At 36.6% G+C, this 23,435-nt stretch overlaps 1 protein-coding gene across 2 annotated transcripts in view; it reads right to left on the bottom strand.

The window, feature by feature from the left end:
* Nucleotides 1-17,498, bottom strand: part of ZNF280D (zinc finger protein 280D) — a 133,829-nt gene extending 116,331 nt beyond the window's left edge. The window contains exon 1 of one of the 2 annotated variants that reach the window (XM_080808783.1): nt 17,350-17,498. The gene's annotated coding sequence lies outside the window, so the exon portion shown is untranslated. The remainder of the gene's footprint in view (nt 1-17,349) is intronic. The other variant, XM_080808784.1, reaches the window with a different exon arrangement.
* Between the last annotated feature and the right edge of the window lie 5,937 nt (nt 17,499-23,435).

The raw sequence follows: 23,435 nt of genomic DNA on the forward strand, positions 1-23,435 counted from the left end.
CAATTCACTTTATATAATTGGTTCATTCTTGAATGAACGCAAATTCAGTAAATAAAATGGTACTTCTATTAAGCACTTACTCCTCGGAAGAAGTCTGAATTATTAACCTACAAATAATTTTTTTAAGTGTCTTTTTATAAAAATGAGTAATCACTTTATGATGTATTGTTTTAGCAAGTCTGAATTTTCAAATACTAAGGGATACTAATCTTTAACTATAACCTGTTCACATTTCAGACATAAATGTAATTATTTCCACAAGAAAGCATAACTTTAAATAAATTTTAGTTAATATGTTTCTGATTTTTTATCAAAGACCTTAAAAGGGAAAGAAAATTAATTGGAAAGGGAGAGAAAATTAATTGGACATATTTCATCACAGATTAATTCATTCAAATGTAACTTCTCATTGGCATGCCTGGGCTAGCTCAGTCAAAAGAGCATACGACTCTTGTTCTCAGGGTAGTTCGAGGCCCAGGCTGGGTATAGAAATTACTAAAAAATAAATATATAAACCAAAAAACCCAATAAGAACTCATTGCCTTCTAAATGCAAGATAATGTGCTAAGTTCTAGGGAAAAAACAGAAATGAGTCATGGTCCTTGCCTTTAGAAATTTATAATCTAATATACGTATATTTCTTTGGGACTGAAAAGATATTGCTATTAGAATAAAAATTATCAAAAAGAAATTTTAATTCTTTTATTTAAAACAAGAATTATTCTGGATTCCCAAACACACAACAGCATAAATTTTATAAAATTTACAAATTTTAGAATAACTTTTAGTTATAAAGCAAAAAAAGATAAAAACTAGACAGCAGATACCTAAAATACTAAAATGCACACTAATTTAATCTTTATATTTCTCCTATCCTCAGGCTGACACAAGCAAATTTTCCTGCTTTTTAGTTCCCAATTTATTTGGACTGCATTAATCCACAGGGAAAAATAACTCATTTTAATTTCAGAAGTTACTGTTATAAATGTTTTAAATAGTATCACAAGAGTCTCTAACGAATCTTTTTTTTTTTTTTTTAAGATTTATTGATTTATTTGAGAGAGAGAGAACACGGAGCAGAGGGAGGTGCAGAGGGAGAACGACAGAGAATCCTCAAGCAGACTCTGCTAAGCACAGAGCCCCACATGGGCCTCAATTCCATGACCCTAAGATCATGACCTGAACCAAAATCAAAAGTTGGACACTTAAACAAATGAGCCACCCATGGGTCAAGACTCTAATATATTTTGTATTTAAATGAATTCACCAAGTTCTGAAGTCTATTTAAATCTCATTAACTCAATTATTTGAAAAGTTGTAGCTTACCTCTAAACTATTATCAATATTATGAATATGTCAAGGAGATATATACATGACAATTTTTGCTCATGTTAAGGACCTACTTGTTAGCTAGAATATTTTTCAAGAGCCACAATTACACAGCTTATGAGACTCAAATATAATATTTTTTATTTCAGTAGTTACATTGGGTTCTAATAATGGTTATATTGAATATTATATAGTTGACATATATGTATTTTTTTGCTAGGCGATCATATAAATATCTCTTACCAAAACTCTGAAATTAGTGTTCAATTTACAAATATTCAATTAATGACTGACTTGTCTATACGAACAGACATCTACTGCCTGCTATGATAGAGATGACTTTAAGATAACCTACTTCAAAAGCTCAAGGAAACCTCAGAAACCTCAACTGATGTAGTCTCAAACACACTATAAAGTTGGAAATCCTCAGATGTAATTAGAACCATAATTTCAGCCTAAAGCTATATTGTATAATATAGTAGCCATTAGCCACATGTGACTATTTAAGTTTAAACTAATTAAAATTAAGTAAAATTTAAAATTCAGTTCCTCAGTTTTACTAGCCATATTTCAAATGCTAAAAGCCACATGTGGCTGGTAGCTACTCTACTGGACGGTAAAGCTACAGAACACTTCCACTGGACTAAAGAATCATTGCCATATCTTGTTCTGGTTAATAAACACTTTCATGAATTCCTTTGGCATCTCAGCCACTGAAGCATGTCAAAATTACCACCATAAAAACCTCTCAGGTCACCACTTCAGAATTTTGGTGGTAAGGAATGGAATTCCATGAAGGATTAAATCAGCTACCATGGAAGTAGAATATCCAGCAAAGGTATGCGGTGGGGATCTCAAAGTTCCAAAATGTCTCTAATAGCTGCTACAGCTCAGACTGAGCCCCAAAATAGCCAGAAAAAGAGAACACTCAATTTCAGCTACTGACTTGTTTTATGACCATGTTTAATACACTTGTTTCTATGAAGAAAAAAATAAATTCCAAATAACTGACTTATCAAATACTTTTTAGAAAATCATTCATTCACTATTGGAGACTGCTCACATAAATATTTTTAATTCCTATCTTACTATTTTTTTCTGCTTCTATACATCTAAAATTAAACAATATCTTAATTAATTTTTTCTACAGATATTTTAAAAAATTAATGGAAATGTAGGTCTAAATTTTTAATTGTTAGAAAACTTTACTTTTACCCATTCAGGGGTATCACCTGATACAACATCACTGTGTTAAATAAAGGTAATGCATTTTCTCTGGTACCTAAGCACACACCATGGCACAGGTGTGTTATGTACTAGATATAGTTCTATTTACTTTCTGATAAAAGATTAAGCAATTCTACAAACCACAACTGTAGAGTCTGCACATGAAGAAAGAGCATTAGGCCAGAAGCCAGAAAAACCAAATCATAGCCTCAGCATTGCTACAACTTTCAATCAAATCACCTTACAATTCTTGGTCTTGGCTCTAATAATCTCTACCGCCTAATTTAGCTCTATACTGTATACTGTGTACTTTAAACATTTATTAACAATAAACAGTAAAACATGGTGAAGAATGAATGCCACATTCAAATTCTGTCTCAACCATCTACTAGTACTAGCTGGATGACCTTGGGAAAGTTAATCTCTGTGCCTTGCTTCACTATGCATATGTAACTTATTTCATAAAGTTATAGTGAAAATTAAATTAGATAACACACATAAAGCATATAACTCAGTGCCTGGCACACAGAAATCATCCAATAAATCTTAACAATTTTTAACTCTGTGCTTAATACCATTTTCAAGAACCCTAAGAACAGATCACAATTTTGTTAGTATACTAAAATTTAAAAGCTATCAGCTGAGCATTCAGAAATTATTTTGTTTTTTAAGATCTTCATTACAGTAATATTTCACATGATGACATGTTAGTTTTGTAAGTATACCTTCTAGAATGTAGCGGTCAAATCTATCCTACCATATTTTCATCTTTTTAAGAAAGAAGCATTTGAAAACTAGTGAAAACACATAAAAAAATTGTATACCTTCATATAAACATAACACACAGACCTACAATGTATCAATACTGTTAAATTACATATTACTAGTCTCATAGAATAAAACAAATATCTAATTCAAAGATACCAGCAGATAAAAATTAACATTTGGATAAAATGCCTTATACCATTTCCATAAAAAAAAAAAAACTTTCGTTTTACATCCGTCACTATATTTTAATTTCTAAAAAAATCCTTTTTAAAAATGAGTAAGCAGCAAGTAAAATAAAAAAGTGAGGAATATGGTGAATGGTTGAAATGGTGAATGGTCCATCTCCCCAGACCCAAAAGTTATTCAAAGAAATAATCTCAGAAACCACATTATAAAGTTAATCTTTGTTTTTTTCTCATTATAAAGATAATGTTTTAATTGAGGGCCTCCATTCCTAACCAAGAAATTGGCAACATCAAAAACCAGATTAACATAAAAGGGAAAAGACAAAACCAAAATTAATATAATCATTTTAAATATTGAAATTATTCAAAATAAGGATAGCATATACAAATAATGTTCAACTAACTCATAAATTATGTCTAAGATTAACAAGCTAGCTGTAAGAAACACTAAACCTTTAATAATTTTACTTATATACTTAGAAGAGTTTTTCAGCAGAATGATCTTGATGACATAGGGTCACCAGAACACTGTCATTTTTTTTCCTCTCACAAATTTCACAAGAAATCAGGTATTCAAATCATTCCACTAACTTTAAAATTTTGGCTTACAGTCTATTTCATTTTATAAACAATTCTTCAGTCTTTGTGACTAATGGCATACCAAAATGGAGGTCTATCCCAAATGAACAGAGCTTTAAGGATTCAAAGTGAGTTCTTAACTATGAATAACAATTTAGTATTTCCAACCCTGGTTCTGTGATCTCTCAAGAATTTCCAGCTATCTCAAGCTGATACTAGAAAATTCATTTTAATGTTCATTATCTTAAAAACATACATAGTCTTTTGAGGACAGAGAGCCATTTTAAAAATTCCACTTCTATATCACCTTAATATCCATCACTTATTGGTCCTGTCATGGAAATTAACTATAACAAGGTTAGAAAAACAGAGAATGATGATGTGTACCTTAGCATATAAATCACACAAATACAAACCTTATAGCATAAGCAATAAACCCTATATAATTAAAAAAGACCACAACTATTTCATAAAATTCAGATGTTTAAATATGAAAGTTTATAAAGAAATTAACTTATTAATTTATAAACATTAAGCAGATGAAACCCAATTTCAAATAAATAAAAATACAAATAAAAGTACTTCCCTCTTTTATGCCTCTTATTTTTTTAAATACTTTATTGTTAGAAAACTCAGTACCTATACTTTTTTAGAATCAGTCCAGTTAATCGGTTACTGTTAAAAACCACAGACTTATTCTTGAAAAGGGCACATTTCAACCACACAATTTGTACAATTAGAAACATCTGATCACTAGCAGCTAAACATTACAGACAAAATACTGGGGGAATCATAGAAACTTTAGAAGATACCTCACCAAATCTTAACCAATTTCTGAAAGATTCTCATTTTTATTTTAAGCAGAATACTGTATTCTGAAAATGGTCACCCCAGGAGTAGGAGAAAAGGTCCCCCCAAAGAGGAGAATATGGATATACAGTATTATTTTTTAAATAAACCAAACATCTCAAAAGTCATTTTAAAAAAAGATCATACATGTAGCAATGTTAACAGTGAACAGTCAAAGAAAGGAAGAAGGGAACGGGTTGGAACTCAGCCCTGACTGGAGTTAATGGGGAAAAGGACAGAAAGGAAAAGAAGCATTCCATGCAGAAAGAACAGCATGTATGTACAAAAGATCTAAGGCACAGCAAATATGAAAAACTGGGAAAAAACAACAACAACAACAAAAAAAACCTAGTGTGAGTGGAAAAGAAAAGGGGATATATGGTAGGAGGTAAGACAGAAGTCAAACAACACAGCACCCTAGAGATCATAATGGGAATTTTTCCCTTAACCCAAGAGCAATGGGAAGCCAAGAAGGGGATTTTCAGCAAGAACTGATACCATCAGATTTGTGATATAATGTCAAAATAACAGAATTTGAGACTAAAAGACACAGTGGTTTTATTCTATTGTCCTAATTGATCCCCACTTGGCATATTATGTATTGGCTATGACCCCTTCAACTATAAGTAACAGAAAACCCAACTCAAACTGCCTTAAGCAAAAGAGAATTCCTCAGCTCATTTACGGAACTAAATACAGGTACAATTTAAACAATGATATGTAAATCTAGATTTTGTATCTCCATTCCTGGGTTTTACTTTCTCTATGTTGTTTCTACCCTGAGAAGAGACTCCCCACTGTGAATGACTATACCACCTCCAACTTAACACCTTCCAAGATTCAAGTCTAGGGCAGTTAATAGTGGACTAGCTCTGACTGGAGTTAACTGGTTTGGCTTAAGTCATATGCCCTCCCCAAATCCAATTATTGCTAAGGACTTGTAATAGGTTTAGTCCTACATCCCATGCTCCCCCTGGTACCAGAGATAGAAGAAACCCAACCAACTGAAAACAACAACAAAAAAAATCCCAGTAAGATAAAGATTTTCCCAAAGGATAATCAAGATATCTGTTACCAAAGTAGGAAGGAAGATGCTGGGTAACAAAAACATATGTTCATTATAATGAATTAGAATTAGAGCTCTGTCTCGGTCAAAAGACTAAAGATATTTAACCTAGGGAACATGAGATTGTGGGGTAGAGCTGTTAGAAGTAAAAACAATTTACAGATTATTTTTAAGTTTGTGATGAGAAAGAAGTAAAGAGGGTAACTTATTCTTTGTGATTCAAGTGATAATAACAATATTAGTAATATTCACTTGCTTTGAGTAAACTAGAGAATTTCATTCCTAGTGTTGAGCTTCAACACTACTTAATTCATTATATACTATTATGTTATATTATAAATTAGCTATTTATAATAACAACTTCATTACCATTAAATGCATACATTACTTTGTCTGATCCTCAAAAATTCTATGATGTAGACACTATTATCATCCTCACTTTACAGCTGTAGAAACTGAATTACAGAGGTTAAGTACCTTGCCCAAAGTAACACAACTAAGAATAGAGTAAGGATTCAAATCTAGACACTTAAAAGGCCAGAGATTTCAGCCACATACCACTTGCCTCTATCAGGAACAAGACCAAAATTACAGGGAAGCAGATTTCATCTCAACCTAAGAACAAAACAATTAGTAGTTAAAGTATCAAGAAATGAGATGAACTCAAGATCTGATATATCACCAAAGAAAAATATGAAATATTTCAGCATTACATAATTGAAAATGGTCACTTTCAACATCTCCAAGGGCTCTTCCACCCTAATATTATAAACATATCCATCTGTTATAGGGATATAAATTTTTACCTAGACAGAAACAAAGGGAATTTATTATTTCAGTTTAAAACAAACAAACAAATAAACAACTGTTCTGAGAATGTTGAATTATGAAATGGCATTTCAGTATTATGAATAAAGTCTTTTGGTAATCAACCTACCATACCCAGATATTTTCTAGAAACTTTCAAGTTTAATGTAATGAATGAAGCAACAGGGCTGAAGTTCAACACTGAGGATAAAATTCTTGAGTTTACTCGAAGCAAGTAAATTCCTAAAGAAAGAATAATAATTGAAAAAAAGTAATAGTGGATAATTTTAAACAATATAAATTGCATTTAAACAAACGTGTTTGATGTCAACTCCCAATGATATCAAGTTCTACTTCACAGACACTGATTCAGAGCAAAATCTGAAATCTCAAATCATGATAAATCCATTTTTGAAATTTTAATTTCTTTTTTTTTAAGATTTTTTAAAATTTATTTATTTGACAGACAGAAATCACAAGTCGGCAGAGAAGTAGGCAGAGAGAGAGGAGGAAGCAGGCTCCCTGCTGAGCAGAGAGCCCAACGTGGGGCTCGATCCCAAGACCCTGGGATCATGACCTGAGCCAAAGGCAGAGGCTTTAACCCACTGAGCCACCCAGGGGCCCCTGAAATTTTAACATTTCTGATAACAAAATTTTTTTAATGTAAAAGCACTAAGTAGAAGGCCTGTGCCTCAGTAGACTGCTTACATCTACAAATCAATCTAAACCAGTGGAGCTTAAAAGCTTCTATGTAAAAGGAACCCTTCTTCATAAGAATATGGGGATTCTCTTTGCACCATCTCCATTTCATCCAAGTAAAACCTCTGCTGACCCTGATCCAGGCTGCAGTCCCTTTGCTCTAGTTATCACCATGCATTCTGTCACTCAAAACTAAGTTGAGCACAGCAGTGCAGCTACTACATTTTCCACTGCACAGTATTCTACTGAAGGTATCCAACTGAAGATCCCCATAACCCTCCCCTTGCCAAATCAAATTACCCTTTCTTCATTTACATTTTCCGTGTTTTATCCCAATTTCTTGAAACATCCGCCTTAAAATCTGTTTATATGACAACAGACTGGTTCTCTACCCATCTCCTCCTATTTAACTCTATACAGATTCTCCATATTCTCTTGTTCCTTAAATAGTATAAAATCAGGTTTTTCATAGTTTAGTCCTCAGCCCTGCACAAATTGTTCCCTAAATGACAGATCTAATATACTCCACAGTCTTAGCTATCAGTTCTCAATAGCAGCCTATAAAATCATCAAATATTAATCTCCAACCCTGACTCCTCAACTAAATTCCAGCCTGTCATCTCTTAACTGCTGAAAAGTACGATCTGGATATTTAAACTCACATCAAATTCAGTATTTCCAGAACTGAACATAACTTCTCCACAAAAATTAGCCCTACAGCATTATTCATAACAGCCAAGAAGTGAAAACAAGCCAAATGTTCATCAACTGATAGATGAATAAACAAAATGACATATTCATACAATGGAATATTATTCAACAGTAAAAAAATGAAGTACTGATTCATGCTAAATTGATGAATCTTGAGAACATTATGCTAAGTGAAAGAAGTCAGTCACATATTGTATGGCTCTATTAATATCAAGTGTCCAGAATAGGCAAATAATCCATAGAGACAGAAAGTACATTCGTGGTTGCTAAGGCTTGTGGGGTGGGGAAAATGGGGAGAGATTACTTAATGGGTAACGGGTTTCCTTTTGAGAAGCTGAAACTACTATTCTGAGATTAGTGTTGATGCTTCTTTAACACTGTGAGTGTACTAAATGCCACTGAATTGTACTCTTTAAAATAATTTAAATGGTGAACTTAATGTTACGTTAACCTTACTTCAGTTATAAAAATTAGTTCTACCTTGCACTTCTCTTTTACCACCAATGAAATGGTCATCCTTCTGATCTTGAATCCTTAAATTTTTTTTCAACAAAAAAATTTTAATTTGTTTTATTTGACAGACAGAGATCACAAGTAGGCAGAGAAGCAGGCAGAGAGAGAAAGAGGAAGCAGGCACCCTGCTGAGCAGAGAGCCTGATGAGGAGCTCAATCCCAGGAACCTGGGATCATGACCTGAGCCGAAGGCAGAGGTTTAACCCACTGAGCCACCCAGGCGCCCCAGCAAAATTTTTTTTTTAAGATTTTATTTATTCATTTGACAGACAGAGATCACAAGTAGGCAGAGAGGCAGGCAGAGAGAGAGGGAAGCAGGCTCCCCACTGAGCAGAGAGCCCGACGCGGGGCTCGATCCCAGGACCCTGGGATCATGACCTGAGCCGAAGGCAGAGGTTTAACCCACTGAGCCACCCAGGCGCCCCCCAACAAAATTTTTTTTAAGTAGGATCCATGCCCAATGCAGTTTAACTCAGGGTTTGAACTCACAATGCCAAGATGGACATCTCAGCCAAGATTAAGAGTCAGATGCTTACCAACTAGCAAAGCGCTTAGAAGTTCTTTTCAGTGTTTCCCTCTTTTACTTATCATATCTAATCAATTCCCCCAGTACTCTCGTCTTCCTTCAAAATATTTCCTACAACCACCCTTCATTTTCCATTCACTAGGTATTTGTTCAAGCCCTTAAAACCTCACACCCATAGTAAGATTTACTTTGTAAAATTCACTTTATACTCAGCCTCACAGCTTCCGGATCTGATTTCATCCATTTAACACAAAACCACCAAATTAACAATGTCCTAAAATAACGTTTTCATTGTGTCACTTATCAATTCCAAACTCCTCAATAACTCTCACCAATCCATGCAGAGATGAGCTATCCTAGACCTAGAAGCTTCCAGAATGCAGTGAGGTACTGAACAGCCCAAATATTCTAGAACTGGCACTCCACTGGTGGTTGTCCTGCCAGGCTACTCCTATGCTTTCTAACCCAAGAAAAGGACATTCAATCCTGGGATTACAAGGCTGAGGTTGGAATGAGGGAAGACCAAGGTATCAAATCTTATAAAACTAATACACAGCATCTGGCAACCAGTAAGTATAATAATGAATGAAATGAACTTTTTGAAACTCAATTTCCTCACCTGTAAAGGACAGATGATGGTAATACCACCCATCTCAAAGAATAATTTTTTGAGCATGAATTATTATCTATGAATATACTTTATAATCTCTAAAATACTACAATAAAATATTAGAAAGACAACTCTTGTGTTTTAACTTCTCAAACATAAATACCAACAATGTAGTGTCAAAAAAGTAGGGCTGATTTTCTTATTTACTTTTTCCTATTCAATAAAGTTGAGAGGTCTATTACTATTTTCACCCATGGAACTTAGTAAAGCCATTTTGTTCATCAGGGCCTTTCTATCAGTAGCCAGCAATCCTGTACAAAGTCAGATCATCTTAAATGCTGAATGGGAAAAGCAAAATGAGTAAACAAAGCAGGAAATAGGAATTACCTACATCTAAAACACTCAGTCAGTCTCTTCCCAAGCCCTCAGGTTTTGCTTCCCAGACTTGTCAAAGGTAACAATTAAGAGAAATTTAAGATATATTAATTTACTTTAAAATCACTATAATAAACTCATTACATTTTAATATAAGTATTTGTGTGAAAAATATTTTCCAAAACAAAAAATTTAGAGCGGTGGCATTTACATTTCTGCAAAACCCATCAATAGCTGTCTTAATAAAGGCAGCTGTATTCTCTCATCTGCTTCTACACTTAATGTGTTGCATTACATCGTTCTGCTGTAATGAGGAAAATCCAGCCTCACAAGGCAGGTAGGTAGTAAAGGGAGGATCTTGTAGAACCCTTAAAAGCACCTCGAGTCCCCAAGACTACAGTCAGAGAACTGCTACACTACATAAATCAATTCAAAGCCTCTGTTTAAAAAAGAGAGCTAAATTACTATCCTGGCTATACTGGCTGGTCAAAAATTTTGGATATACCAATCCAAAGAGTAAAATAATAACTTTAAACAGGGAGTAGTCACATGATGAGCACAACTCTAAAAAAAGCATTTATCAAGCAGGGAATAGAGCACTGCTTAAAAACAAAAAGATGCAAAACATGTACCATTCCAAAAAATCACACTGTGATCATCATGATGTATTAAACTAGAAAAGCAGAAACTTTGCAATAAAAAATAATAGAAATAAAAATATATTTTTGATTTAATCCAGTTTGCCAAAAAGCCTAAATATTACACCTTGATACTACAGTGTTTCAGTTAATCATTTTTTATTACAGAGGAGCTCTGAAGGTAAAGTTGGGAAGGGAAGAAAAAATGGTAACAATAAAAATTTTTCTGGAACAGAAACTTCAAGGAATAACTTTCAAAGTACTACTCACATTCATTACAGATGGAGTGGAAACAGCTGAAAATAGAGAGGCAGGCAGGTTTAATACATGTGTTGGAAAGAGATGGAACTCTGTATATTTAATGGTCCAAATTAACCATTAACCTTCAATATACTATCAGAATCCATAAAAACAATTCTAGTATTTTATTTTCTTTCTTGAGTAGTTCTCGTTGTAAAGATTGACGTTTTACGGCTTTTATTGTTTCCTGGAAATCTTCAAACAACATCTTATTACTTTTAAATAGAATAAAACTCATTGTATTTTACGATTACTATGTAAGCCTACAGAATCCTTTTATAAATCTGAGATACATTATGTGATTTTAGTTGATTTTATTTTTCATACCACTTGAAATATTTTGCTAATTCCATCATCCTAGGTATTACCTCACCATTGCTAAACAAATATTCCCAACTATGCTTACAAAAAAAACAAAATAATAAGAAATTTAAGAATGATTTAATTGCCTAGGATAATGCAACAATGAAATAAATCATCACTATGCTTTATCTTTCACTTTTCTTATCTTTATTTTCTTATTGCTTTGCACAAAATATTGCATCAACTTTCAAAAAGATATGTAAGACTTTAGACATCATCTTTGCAGTCTGCACCAAGAAGAAAAAACTTTACTTCTACCCTTTTAAGTTGCAGTTCCTGGGGACCTGTGGATTAAACTAACAAAAAACAGAGTAACAGGAGGAAAAGTAATTTTTATAAATATTTATATATTAATAAAATATATTTATATTTATTTATATAAAATAAAAAATATTTACTAATATTTATATACATGGGAATTCACAAAAAAGAAGCTCAAAGTGGTTAGACTCAAGGTCTTCTATACCATTTTAACAAAGGAAAGGGGATTAGAGCTTCGAGAGACAATAAATCATGGAGAAGTAACTAGAATATACATGGGAGAACTAATGGAAGATAAGGGTTATTATTCTCATTAAGTATGCCTATGCAAACTCATCTTGCTATTAACTCTCCATCTCAAGTAATAAGAGTCACTCTTCCTTTCCCTGGACAAGGGGGAAAACATCTTCAAAAAGGGATATTTATGACTGGCTTTTAGGTGGATAACAGGAAAACAGAAAACACTTTTTGTTTCTATTAATTCTAAATTGCCATCTACTCAAAATAATCCTTAGGTCAAAGTGACATATGTTAGCACAGCATATCCTGATCTTCATTTGTCTTTAGTTTTCACTGAATACAGTTAAGAACTCAGAACTTTCATTTTCTGCCCATTTTGGAACAAAAGAAAACTTGCAGAGGTCACATTCCACCATTATTATATGAACCTAAAAATGAATGCAAAGACAGATAGCAAGCACCTTAGACTTAATATTAGACAAAATTTGGGAAATCTCAGACTAAATCTCCAGAGGAGAGTAACTTGATACATAACTTGATACATGTCATAAGTGGACAAGTGTTGAATGCAGGTATATACAATGGTGACTAGAAGGAAATAGATGATGTGGGAAATTTTTAAATTCACTGGATTGGTTATGCTAACTGGCATGTACAAATCTAGAACTGAAAATATCTTGCAATTATGAAGCAAAGAAGATCGCCAGCTTCCCTTCAACAAAATTAAGAGCCCTCAAAGTTTCAAAAAATTCTTTAAGTATTGCATTTAATGATACGTATGCAAAAAAGCCCTGGAATGATAAGCTAGAAGTTATCATCAGTATTTTAATATCAATTAAATATCAATAAATATCAATTAAATATCAATATCAATTAAATATCAATTAAATATCAATTAAATGACAAGTAGTTAGTCAGATTCAATGTTGCCCATTTCAAGTATATATACACCTTCAAAACCCGGAAAATAGATATAAAAATCTGAACAACATGGGACAGTGAAACGTCCTAAGCCTGAAAGATGTAAATCTACACAGAGCTTCAGAAAAGGAGAAAGAGTAGAACCAAGATTAATACAAAAATTACAAGAATGGACAAAATAATTTAAAATTTCTGCCAGGAATACAACTTGTGACAAAATTTTTGTAAGTGTAGAACTGGCTTAGTATTACCCAGCAAGAAATGTTCTTGATCTGGCAATATCAGGAAAAACAGGGTTGAACTTCTATGGATTTTCACAAATGAGAAGCAAGAAAAGTCAACTGCACATAATCTGGACTTCATACATATTTGATGAAGAAATACTTTTCCTAAGAAAAACTAGTTTTTCTTCTCAGCTCAATGCATTCCCAAGCATAAATGAATTCAAAAACCCTTTCAGGGGTACCTGGTTGGCTCTGCCTACTGAGCAACCGGCTCTTGATTTTGGCTCAGGTCATGAGATCAGGGTGCTGGGACCAAGCTCTGCACTTAGCAGGGAGTCTGCTTGAGGATTCTTTCTCTCCCTCTCCCCCAACTCGCACACTCTCTAAAATTAAATAAATAAATCTTAAAAAAAAAAAAACTTGCATAAATTAACATGGAGAGCGGTATTATGAAAAGACTACAGGAGAGGTAGATACACTCATTAAGAGGGTCAGAACCTGTACCTGAAAGGAATGACTTGAAAATCAATTGCAAAAGAATGACACAGGAAAAGCTTCAATTACCAAGAAGACTCTTCCTCATGCAACTAGGAAAAGAACTTGTGGAAACTAAGGAAAGAATTTTGTCTAACCTTCAACCACAACGTTTTTTTGCACATTTTTTATCCTGAAAGTGGGAAGAATAAAGGAAGATGTTCTTTGTGTGTATATAAAAACTAGAGAAGTGTGCATATTCACTGTAGGGGTGGTATGCAATTACATGCAGGATATATATTTGTTTATCATGTCTCAAAATATATACAAAGAGATTATGTTTAAATTCTAAATAAAAGCTCTAATGAGTTGTTTTACATAATCCCTTTATTTTTCTATAAATTATATAATGAAATTTATATAAAATAATTTAAAGTGTAAAAAAAATAGTTCCTTTAAATCTAGATGGTGAATAGCAGTAAGCTACTCTTCCTGTTATGAGTTGAGTCCTTAAAAGAAAATTACTTTGTAAAAACGAATAAAAATTCCATACACGTTTGATACAAATTACCAAGTAAATCATTATTCATATCTTTAAAATAATCTGACTGAGAAATCAGATTTTTTGAGTCCTCTGAAGCAGGATTATATATTTAATTAGTAAACATGTCATAAATAAATATATCTCACCTTTCAAAAGTCACTTTTGAAGCATAACAAATTATGTTGTCAATAATCTCCAATTTCCTGTCACCTAAAACTATAGTTTACTTTCTATTTACCACAACTGTTACTCCATTCAGATACATCCCCTGCTGAATTTGTACACTGGGGGGATGGGGGGGGTGGATCTTGGTATGGTTCTAAGTGTTCTCTTGAATAAATAAAGCAAGTATGGAGAGAGGAGTGTACAAAAATTATATGTTCTTCTCCTTTGCCTTCTTGTCTCCTACTAAAAACGCCAATTCAGAGTAGTAAAACACTGGACTAAAGAAGCAGGACTGGACTAGATAGTGTTAACTGGTACAAATGGTTGAAATGGGAATGCTGAGATTTGTAGTTCTCCAACAGTTAACTAAGAACTTTCCTATTAATCACAGTTCGCTACTGCTACAAGGGCCCTGAACAAACTTGGAAAGCAGGTGAAGTCTGTGACATCTCTGATGTCAGGCTCCAATGGCAATGGAGAGCAGCAATTCAAAGTTCCCTAAACTAGTAAGTTGGTCCTATCCAACGTTCCTTCATCCCCATTTCTAGAGGACTGCTCCCAATGATTTCATTATCAGATTACTGCAGATAAATTCATGCCAATACTAATGCCAAAATATCACTCCCTACATTACTTGCTAATTGCAAAAGAAAAAACTTAGCATGGAAAGATAGTCTGTCACCGTTTTATTGGAGAGATCAAATTTAGGATTACTAATAGGGTAACATATAACCCTCCTTTATGTGCCTTCTGATGTTGTATAATGTGAAGCACACTGCATGACTTGAATATTTTTGCCAAAAATAGTAAGCCTGATCTACACAAGCCTTCAGATCTAACTTCAAGTTTACAGAAAATACAGGGATAGAGAGTGTAATTTAAACCTAATGAAGAGGAAACTATCAGTAAAATACAGAATGGGGGCTATTCTACAAGACTACTGGTAGCCGGGTCTCTTCAAAAGGTCAATGTCATCCCAAAAAAAAAAAAAAAAAAAGAGTGAGAGAGAGAGAGGAACTACACTAAATTAAAAGAAACTAATAGAAACAAACGTACATGATTGGATACTGGTTCCAAAATAAATGACTAAAAAGGACATTTTCAGGACAAAGGGGGAAATGTGAATACATACTACATATCTATATTAGATTGTAGAGATTATACTTAAGTACAATTACAGTATTGTGCTTATACAGAAAACTGGTCTTATTCTTAATGACATCCATACAGACACATCAACAGGACTTAAGTGTAAACTGTCATGAAACCTGCAATGTGCTCTGAAAATGTTCACCAAAAAATATGTAAGATAAGCAGATAAAGGAAATGTGGCAAAATGGCAACACTTTTAAAACTAGGTGGTACATAGGAATGTGCAAATGGGCTATTCTTCAGCTTTTCAGTATGTTTGGGGAAAAAATAATACGAAAACTTAGGTAATAAAAGTTGAAAAGCTAAAAGCAAACTCTTAAAAATGTAAAAGGAGCAGTTGAGTATTTCTTAAATTTTGTAGGTGAGCCTCCCTGCTTCTCCTCAGTCAGCTTATTCCCACAAAAGAAATATAATATAGTGAACTGAGCAATGAATGAGAAATCAGAAGACCTAAGGTTCTAGAAATGGTTCTATCACTTCCTAGACATGACCTCATTAAAGACGTCTCCCTGAGACTCTCTTTCCTCATCTTCGAAACAGTTCCATAAACACAGAACAGTCCAAAAAGGGTCTAGAGGTACAAATCAAGCGTATCAATGGCAGATACAAATGCAAGATACAATTATAACGGTATTTGTACTGATGTTTTAAACATTAACAGCACACAGCCCTAACAATTCTCCAAGCAAACCTGTGCCTTCTATGGCACAGCAAGTTTCCGCTTAGACAGCCTGAGTTGTCACTAATCCCCCCAGGCAGGACTTATTACAAATGCTATGAGGTGGCTTTTGTACTTTAAAACTCTCCTCCTAGGTTTCAATTTTATGTCTAATGGCACTAAAAGACGTCAAATTCGTAAGACCCAGTCCAAATCTGAAAACAATAAAGTTTACGTTCACAGAATTTTCAAAAACAAATCTTTGCAAACAAAGAGAACCCCTTGGACCAAGGTCTTCCCGTGCTTGCAGAAGCGGATTCCCTTTAAGGTTTCTCCTCTTTCTCTTTAAAAGCCTTCAAACTTGAGCTAAGTTGGGAGGAACTCCCTCCATCTGCAGAGCAGGATAAAACCTCAAGTGAGCTCATTCTTTCCGTCTCATTAAGTGAAACCTGAAAACTCGGTCAGTAAATTGTGTATCCAACTCCACGTTTCTCCTCAGGGCCCTTCTATAGACAATAACGGGCAGAGCAGGGAAGTCCCTTTGACAAGAACGAGGGTGTGAGCGTGGGATGACTGGTCAGCTGGGCGGGGGGTGGAGGGGTGGGGGGGACAGGGGCCCTCGGGCCCCGGATGCCTGGAAGTTCGGAACCCCCTCCGGTCTCCGTCTACCATGAAGAGACTCCGGGGAGCGTTGTTGTTGGGGAAGCATGGGTCCCCGCCAAACATCGGCACAAAATGTACAGCCGACCAAGGGGAACAGTAGAGAGAAAAGCCAAACCCAGGCTGGGGGTAAACAGGCGCACAGGCCCTGGGTGCCGAGGTGGAGGAGGTGCAGGAGGCGGAGGAGGCGGAGGAGGCGGAGGAGGCGGAGGAGGCGGAGGACGAGACGGAGGAAGAGCTGGCGGAGGCCTGCGCGGCTCCGGCCTGCCGCACCAAGCCGTCTGCCGCGTCGCGCCGGGATCCCTCCCCCGCCGGGGCCGGCGCAAGATGGCCGTCCGGCCGCAGCCGCGCAGCCGGTCCCCTCCCCCGCGCCCTGGGCGCTCTCGGCAAACCGCGCCGGCCTCGACACCCCCGGCCCAGCGCCCCCGGAGTGAGGCGGCGCAGGCCGCGCGGGAGGGCCTCTGCCTGCTGCAGCGCGGGGCGGGCGGGGGCGGGGGGCGCTTACCGTGAGCGGAGCGGATCGGCCTGACTGGGGCCCTGAGGAGGAGGAGAAAGAGGAGGAGGAAAAGGAGGAGCACGAAAAACTACACAGCGGCGACGGCGGCGGCTCCCATTGCGGAGCAGCAGCTGAGCCGTGGGAAGGGGGGGGTTCTCGTGGAGCCGGCGCGCTGCCTCATGGGTAGGCTCCGGGTCAGCCTCCGCGCGTCCGGGTTCCCTTTCTTCTCGCCGACGCGGGAGGCGGGCGCGGGCATGTGCGTTGCGCCGCAGGCCCTCGAAGGCCGCGGCGCCCCGCCACGCGCCCGCCGCGGGCGAGGGCCAGGGCTCGGCCTGGCGAGCCTGTAGCTGGCCACCTGCTTGTTGCTTGCCGGCCGGCGGGAGGCAACGATCCCGAAGTCGGGGCTGCACCGTAGGTGTAGGCATGGGAACGTGAGTTCCGGGTCCTCCCTGTGTGTAACAGCTAGTATTCGCAGGCTTGGAAAGTAAGAGGGTCTAGGAAGAGAAGCGCCATTACAAAGAAATACTGTGCAGGAGGGGCGAAGACCTAAGCCAGAGGAGAAGTAAAGTCGGGTTCTTTTAATAATTGGCTAATTTTCCCATATTTGTTTCAAACATACGATTTCACTTGTGTCTCCTTTAATTCTTAACTCTGCCATATGGATCCCTGTAATCACTTTTTTAAAAAAGATTAAAATAAGTGCATTTACAAGAACACTTAGCAAGATACTGCCTGCATAAATACTTGCTACATCTTATATGCTGATCTGTAAGGGAAGTGTCCTCTCCCAGTTGTCTTCACAAGATCACTCTTGCTTCCTTAGATCCTTAACACACACCAATCACTGCACAAACCCATCACTGAATTGTACTAATTCTTCCTGTTTGATTTAGTTTTCTTTCTCATCCAGACGCCCCCCCCCCAGCTTTTCTATGGTGTTTAGCATTACAGTCACTTCCTTATTGATTACCATCCCCAGATCAATCTCACCAAAAGACCACTTAAATTATTCCTAGATCCAGAAAGGCTACAGGTAACCGTGACCTACAGTCCCCCAAACTGTGCCCGAGTTAATCTATCCAGCTTTCTCTTTCTTGCCCTGAAAGTAAGCTTTAGGAAGAGAGAATAATCAAAATACCAAACTGGAAATCTAGAAGTTCAAAAATCTTGCCATATTCTTAAGTCATTGTAGCTCAAATATAGTTCTAATGGTTTGCAAAGCATGTTATGGTAATGAAAATGAACTGAAGACTTCAATTTGTGTTCTATAGTTTGGTCCCAGGTGTAGAGACAGAAACTTAATGTTGTTAGACCCTAGAGCTAATTTAAATTGAGGGGATCATTCGTGTCAACCAAACCTACTAGAGACTGATGTACAAACCAAAATTTAAATTTATTCCTTTTTTTTTTCTTTCATGTCAAGCATATCTGCCCTGAAGACCAGAAAATTCTGGGTGACACATTTTCACTCAAAGGAAACATTTACATGAGAAGCCAAATTATAAAAGATTTCCAATGAGTATGAAATCAACATGCATGAAATAATTTAGATGATTTTTTTGATGACTCCATCCTTAAAACTTCTTCCTTGGCTGGTAGAACATGACTCTCTTGGTTCTCTTGACTTACTGTTCACACTTTCCTATCATTTTTTAAGAGTTTCTTTCTCTGACTTAATAATTTCCTGCCCCTTAACATTCTGTACCTACTTTTTAAGTATCCTCACAGTACTTATTCTCCTTAAGTGAGGTCATGCACCACACTCTTCCCTGACTGTAATGGATAGAGGTGATTGCCCAGCTTCCATTTTCACGTCTCCGTTGTGCTCACCTATATAATTTGGGTGGAATAACCACTACCAACCCCTAATCCAAGAGTGGTCCAGCCAGCCTAAAACTATTAGAAACACCCTTTACCTCTCTTTGAACCAGTTTTTGTTTTAGAAACCAATCAGAGTGAAGCCCAGGATTTTTGTTTGACTGTGGGAAAAAGAGATTTTTCTTTCTCCGGATGATATGGCCTTGACATTAGAATGTGAATACTGGAAGAGCTACAACTTTTTGTCTACTATGGAGAGCCAACTGATGATAAAGCTAACAGGTGGAGGAGGAAGGACTGGGTGAATCAATCTTAGAGAAAGAAACACAATCTCAGACCATCATAAACCTCCAAATCAAACCCAATCTGAACCCTATGCTACCTCTAGACTTCTCTGTTATATGAGCAAATAAATTCCCCTTTTCTTTTTAAGCTGAAGGGGTCCAGAATAAGCCTCTGTGATATAAAAATTATTTTTAGCTGAGGGTATTTGAGTTTCTGAAATCTCTTATCTGCCTGAAAGCAGAGCCTCCCAAAAGAACTCAATTGTCATAAATCTCCTCCCAGGCAGCAACCAGAGAAGATTGGCTCTTATCACCAGAGACAATGAGAATTGTCACCACACCTAAAGAGTCATTGTCCCAAAACTATCATATCTCCCATCTATTTTCCTAAGGGCCCATTTATCTTTCCTAAATGTCATTTGTTTTCCCATAAGTGCACACTCTGCCCCACACCCCTTCCACTAAGTCATTTGTTTTCACATAAGTGCCCTCTCCCTTCCCATCCACCTGTTAAAATTGTATATAAGCCCCAATTTCTAACCACTCCTTTGAGTCACATATCTTAGTAAACTCCCTTACCTAGTATGTGATTAAAATCTGTCTTTTCTCTTGCTAACCTGTCCTTTCGTCAGGTTTAATTCACAAGCCCTCAAAAAGTAAATCTAAGAGGGTAGAGAAAAATTCTTTCTGACAAAGCCAATTTGAATTGGGTTTTCTGTTATTTACAAGTGAAAGCATCCTAACTGTGGTGGAGACAATGGTAAGTACTCACCATCTTACTGTCCTCTTGCATACTCAGGAAACCCACATTTCCTAGTTCCTTTACTTCTGTATCAGGCCATGTGACTGTATTTGGCCAGTGCAACATAGACAGTGATTTCCCAATCTAAGCCTGACCATTAAAACCTCCAATGATTTATAGTTCCTTTCTGTTTTTCACATTTCAGTGGTTGCATACAGAAAATTCTGAGGAGCTAGGGGATGGCAGTAACATTGGATGGAAGAACCACAGGTCTTAAATAATTGCACAAAAGCACATCTATTACACAGATCTCCCTGTACTGAATAGAGTAACACATAAACCTTTACTGGGTTCTGACTGAATTTTGAGGGTTGTTTGCTACTAAATTCACTAACCCTGATTAATAACAGAAATAGTGGCCTACTGTAACAAAAAATCTAAAATATGCAGTATTAGTTGAGCATAGCAGTTAGGTGGGAATTAAGAAACCATGTAGTAGGCTGGATAATCAAAGATTCATATTAGCTTGTGGGTATACTGTTGTCTACAATACCTTAGAAGGCAGATAAGTACAAGTATATATTTTCTAGCTCTAAGGGAAGAGTTCAGAAAACAGTAGTAGATGTTGGTGATTTTTTATGTGCGATTTGTAAAATATTACCAGAAAAAGATTAGCATGGAAGAGAATTAACCAGTTTACCAAAAAAAGAAAAAAAAGAAAAGGAAAGAAAACAGAATCCAGCATTTGGGCCACCTTACAGAGTTTGAGAACACAATGCTTCCAGATTCCAAAGAGAGAGAGCTATATTTTAAAAGGCTTTGAGCAAAGAGGCCTCAGTAGGATTTGAACAGAATGACTCAGCCCTTAGGAAAAGACCAGATTACACATGCTGTTTCAGATAGTACCTATTGTTTCAGATAGCCTCAAAGAAGCAGCTACTATTTTTTCCCCAGCTTTATTAAAGTATAAGAGACAAAATTATATATAAATAGGACATGATGATTTGATATGCATATCCATTGTGAAATGATTACCACAAAAATTAATTACCACATCCTTCCCCTCATATAGTTACAGTCACTTTGCTTGTATGTGGGAGACAGCTTAAAATTTACTCTCAGCAAATTTCGAGTATACAATACAGTGTTAGGCTATACATTAGATCCCCAGAACATATCTAATAATTGGAGAAACATTAAGTTGAGAGATAGATTTGATTAAGAAAGCAGATAAATAAGGCAGCTTTTAAAACCATGTCGCCAGAGGGTTATATGGTTGATGCTTCAACCATTACTTTTGGGTATCTATCCACCTTTTTTGGGTAGTCCCTTTGCCGCAAGCTCCATCGTGCCTTTACTTCCAACAGCCAGGATCTGCAGCTCTTTGTCAGGGGACTATACCCTTAGGCTTTTGGAGCCACTTCACCTGCCTTCATAGACACTGAAAGAAACCGTGAATGATGCCAGCTCTTTAACCAAGGACTGATCCATGCAGGACTGTGGAAGCCCTAACTTTCTTGTCTTGGGTGAGAACAACTTTGAGGCATGACCTACACTCCAGAATCCTGCTGTAGGACCAGGCTGAGGCTACCTTCTGTAGGGTTTTGTCTAATATACCCTTGCTGGTGTGCATGTTAAGCATGAAAGATAAATGGATATTTGGGATGAGAAGAGTGGCTTAAAGATGGAGATAATCACTTACTTTCCTCCTCTGAACATTTCCCATCCCTTTCACATTCAAGTAGCAGCATGTAACTAGTTCAGGCCAGTGGAATGTCATCAGAAGCAATTTACGCCAATGCTAGGAAGTGTGGTTCAGAGACCAGTATTGTTCCCTGATTTGTTTGTTTCTGGTCCATTTCAAGGTAAATACAGCAAATGAAAATGTTTAGAAACTTTTATAGAAATATGACATTTTCACAACATCTTTATTGTCTTCTACAAAAGTAATAGTCTGCAACAGATTGTAAAGTTTTTAAAAAGTGGTCCTTTGCTACAGATAGTTTGATCTGTGCACTAACACCACTTCTAGCTCAGCCTCTAAAACCTCTTTGCATTTTTCCCAGACATTTTTGTTCTTCAGTTGGTCATGTGCAGAGATCTACCAGAGTCCTGGAAGCCCTAGAAAACAGTTGGAGATACTAGGTAGAAGAAACCTGGGGTTTCTGAATGATTGATGGAACAGAAACACCTCCCCCAACAAACATATCAATATTCACTAGACTATAAGGTGAAACATAAACTTTAATATGTTAAGTCTCTGGGATTTGGAGGTTATTTTTTTGAGTACCTAGTATTGGTTATCCAAATACACTGTTACTGAATTTTCCTATGACATTGACTTTTATCTCTACTTTCATGAGAAGATATATCTTCAATGCACACCCCTTCTAAAGCCTCAGAGCCATATACCTCAACATATACTTGATAATTCCATTTGGATGTCCCACAGGACCTAAAAACTCAACATCTCTAACACTTACTCCATCATGCTCCCCTCTTCTTCTCTATTTCATTTTGTTCAGCCATATCGTCTTCCCTGCAACTGTCCAACCCTGGAACCTAGGAGTAACACTTGGCTGCTTCTTCTCTAGTGCCCATCATAACCCATCAACCCTGTACAAACTTCTGAAGGTTCTACCCTCTTCACATCTTTCCAACCCTTACCCTACTCTTAATTTCTAGTTCCTCTATCACACTTGAGTGAGAAAATCTTCTATTGTACACTCCTGCAATTAATTACTTCCAACATCATAAAACACCCTTTTGAAAAGCAAATCTAAGTATGTAACATCCATGCTTTAGAAATAGATCCATTTTTTACATAGTCCTTAAGACAAAACTTATGATCCATAACATGGTGTGGTAGATACTATGGATCAACTACTTCAATCTCCCTTCCACTCTCCTAACTGGAAATGATAGGAAGCTAAACAAAACAGACCAAAAACAACTATTATCCCCATACAGCCTTGCCACTAGAGTTCTAGCTGTATTGGGTTCTGCCAGTTTAATGCCCTGCACTAAATCTGAAAGATGAAAATGAGATAGAAGCTGTCTTCTGTTATTGTAGCTACCACTGGCAAACAAGGTGATTCAGATGTGACTGGTAGAAGCAACTGCAGAGCTGAGTACTAGCATTAGTATCTATTCACCAGCCTCATGGACGTGAGGCAATGGAGGCAACATCAGCAACAGTGGCAGGAGCTTCCTGAACCCTGTATCTCAGCTAGGAAATCACAGCAGCCTCT

The sequence above is a fragment of the Martes martes genome (genome assembly GCF_963455335.1).
Source record: "Martes martes genome assembly, chromosome: 7".
Classification (NCBI taxonomy): domain Eukaryota; kingdom Metazoa; phylum Chordata; class Mammalia; order Carnivora; family Mustelidae; genus Martes; species Martes martes.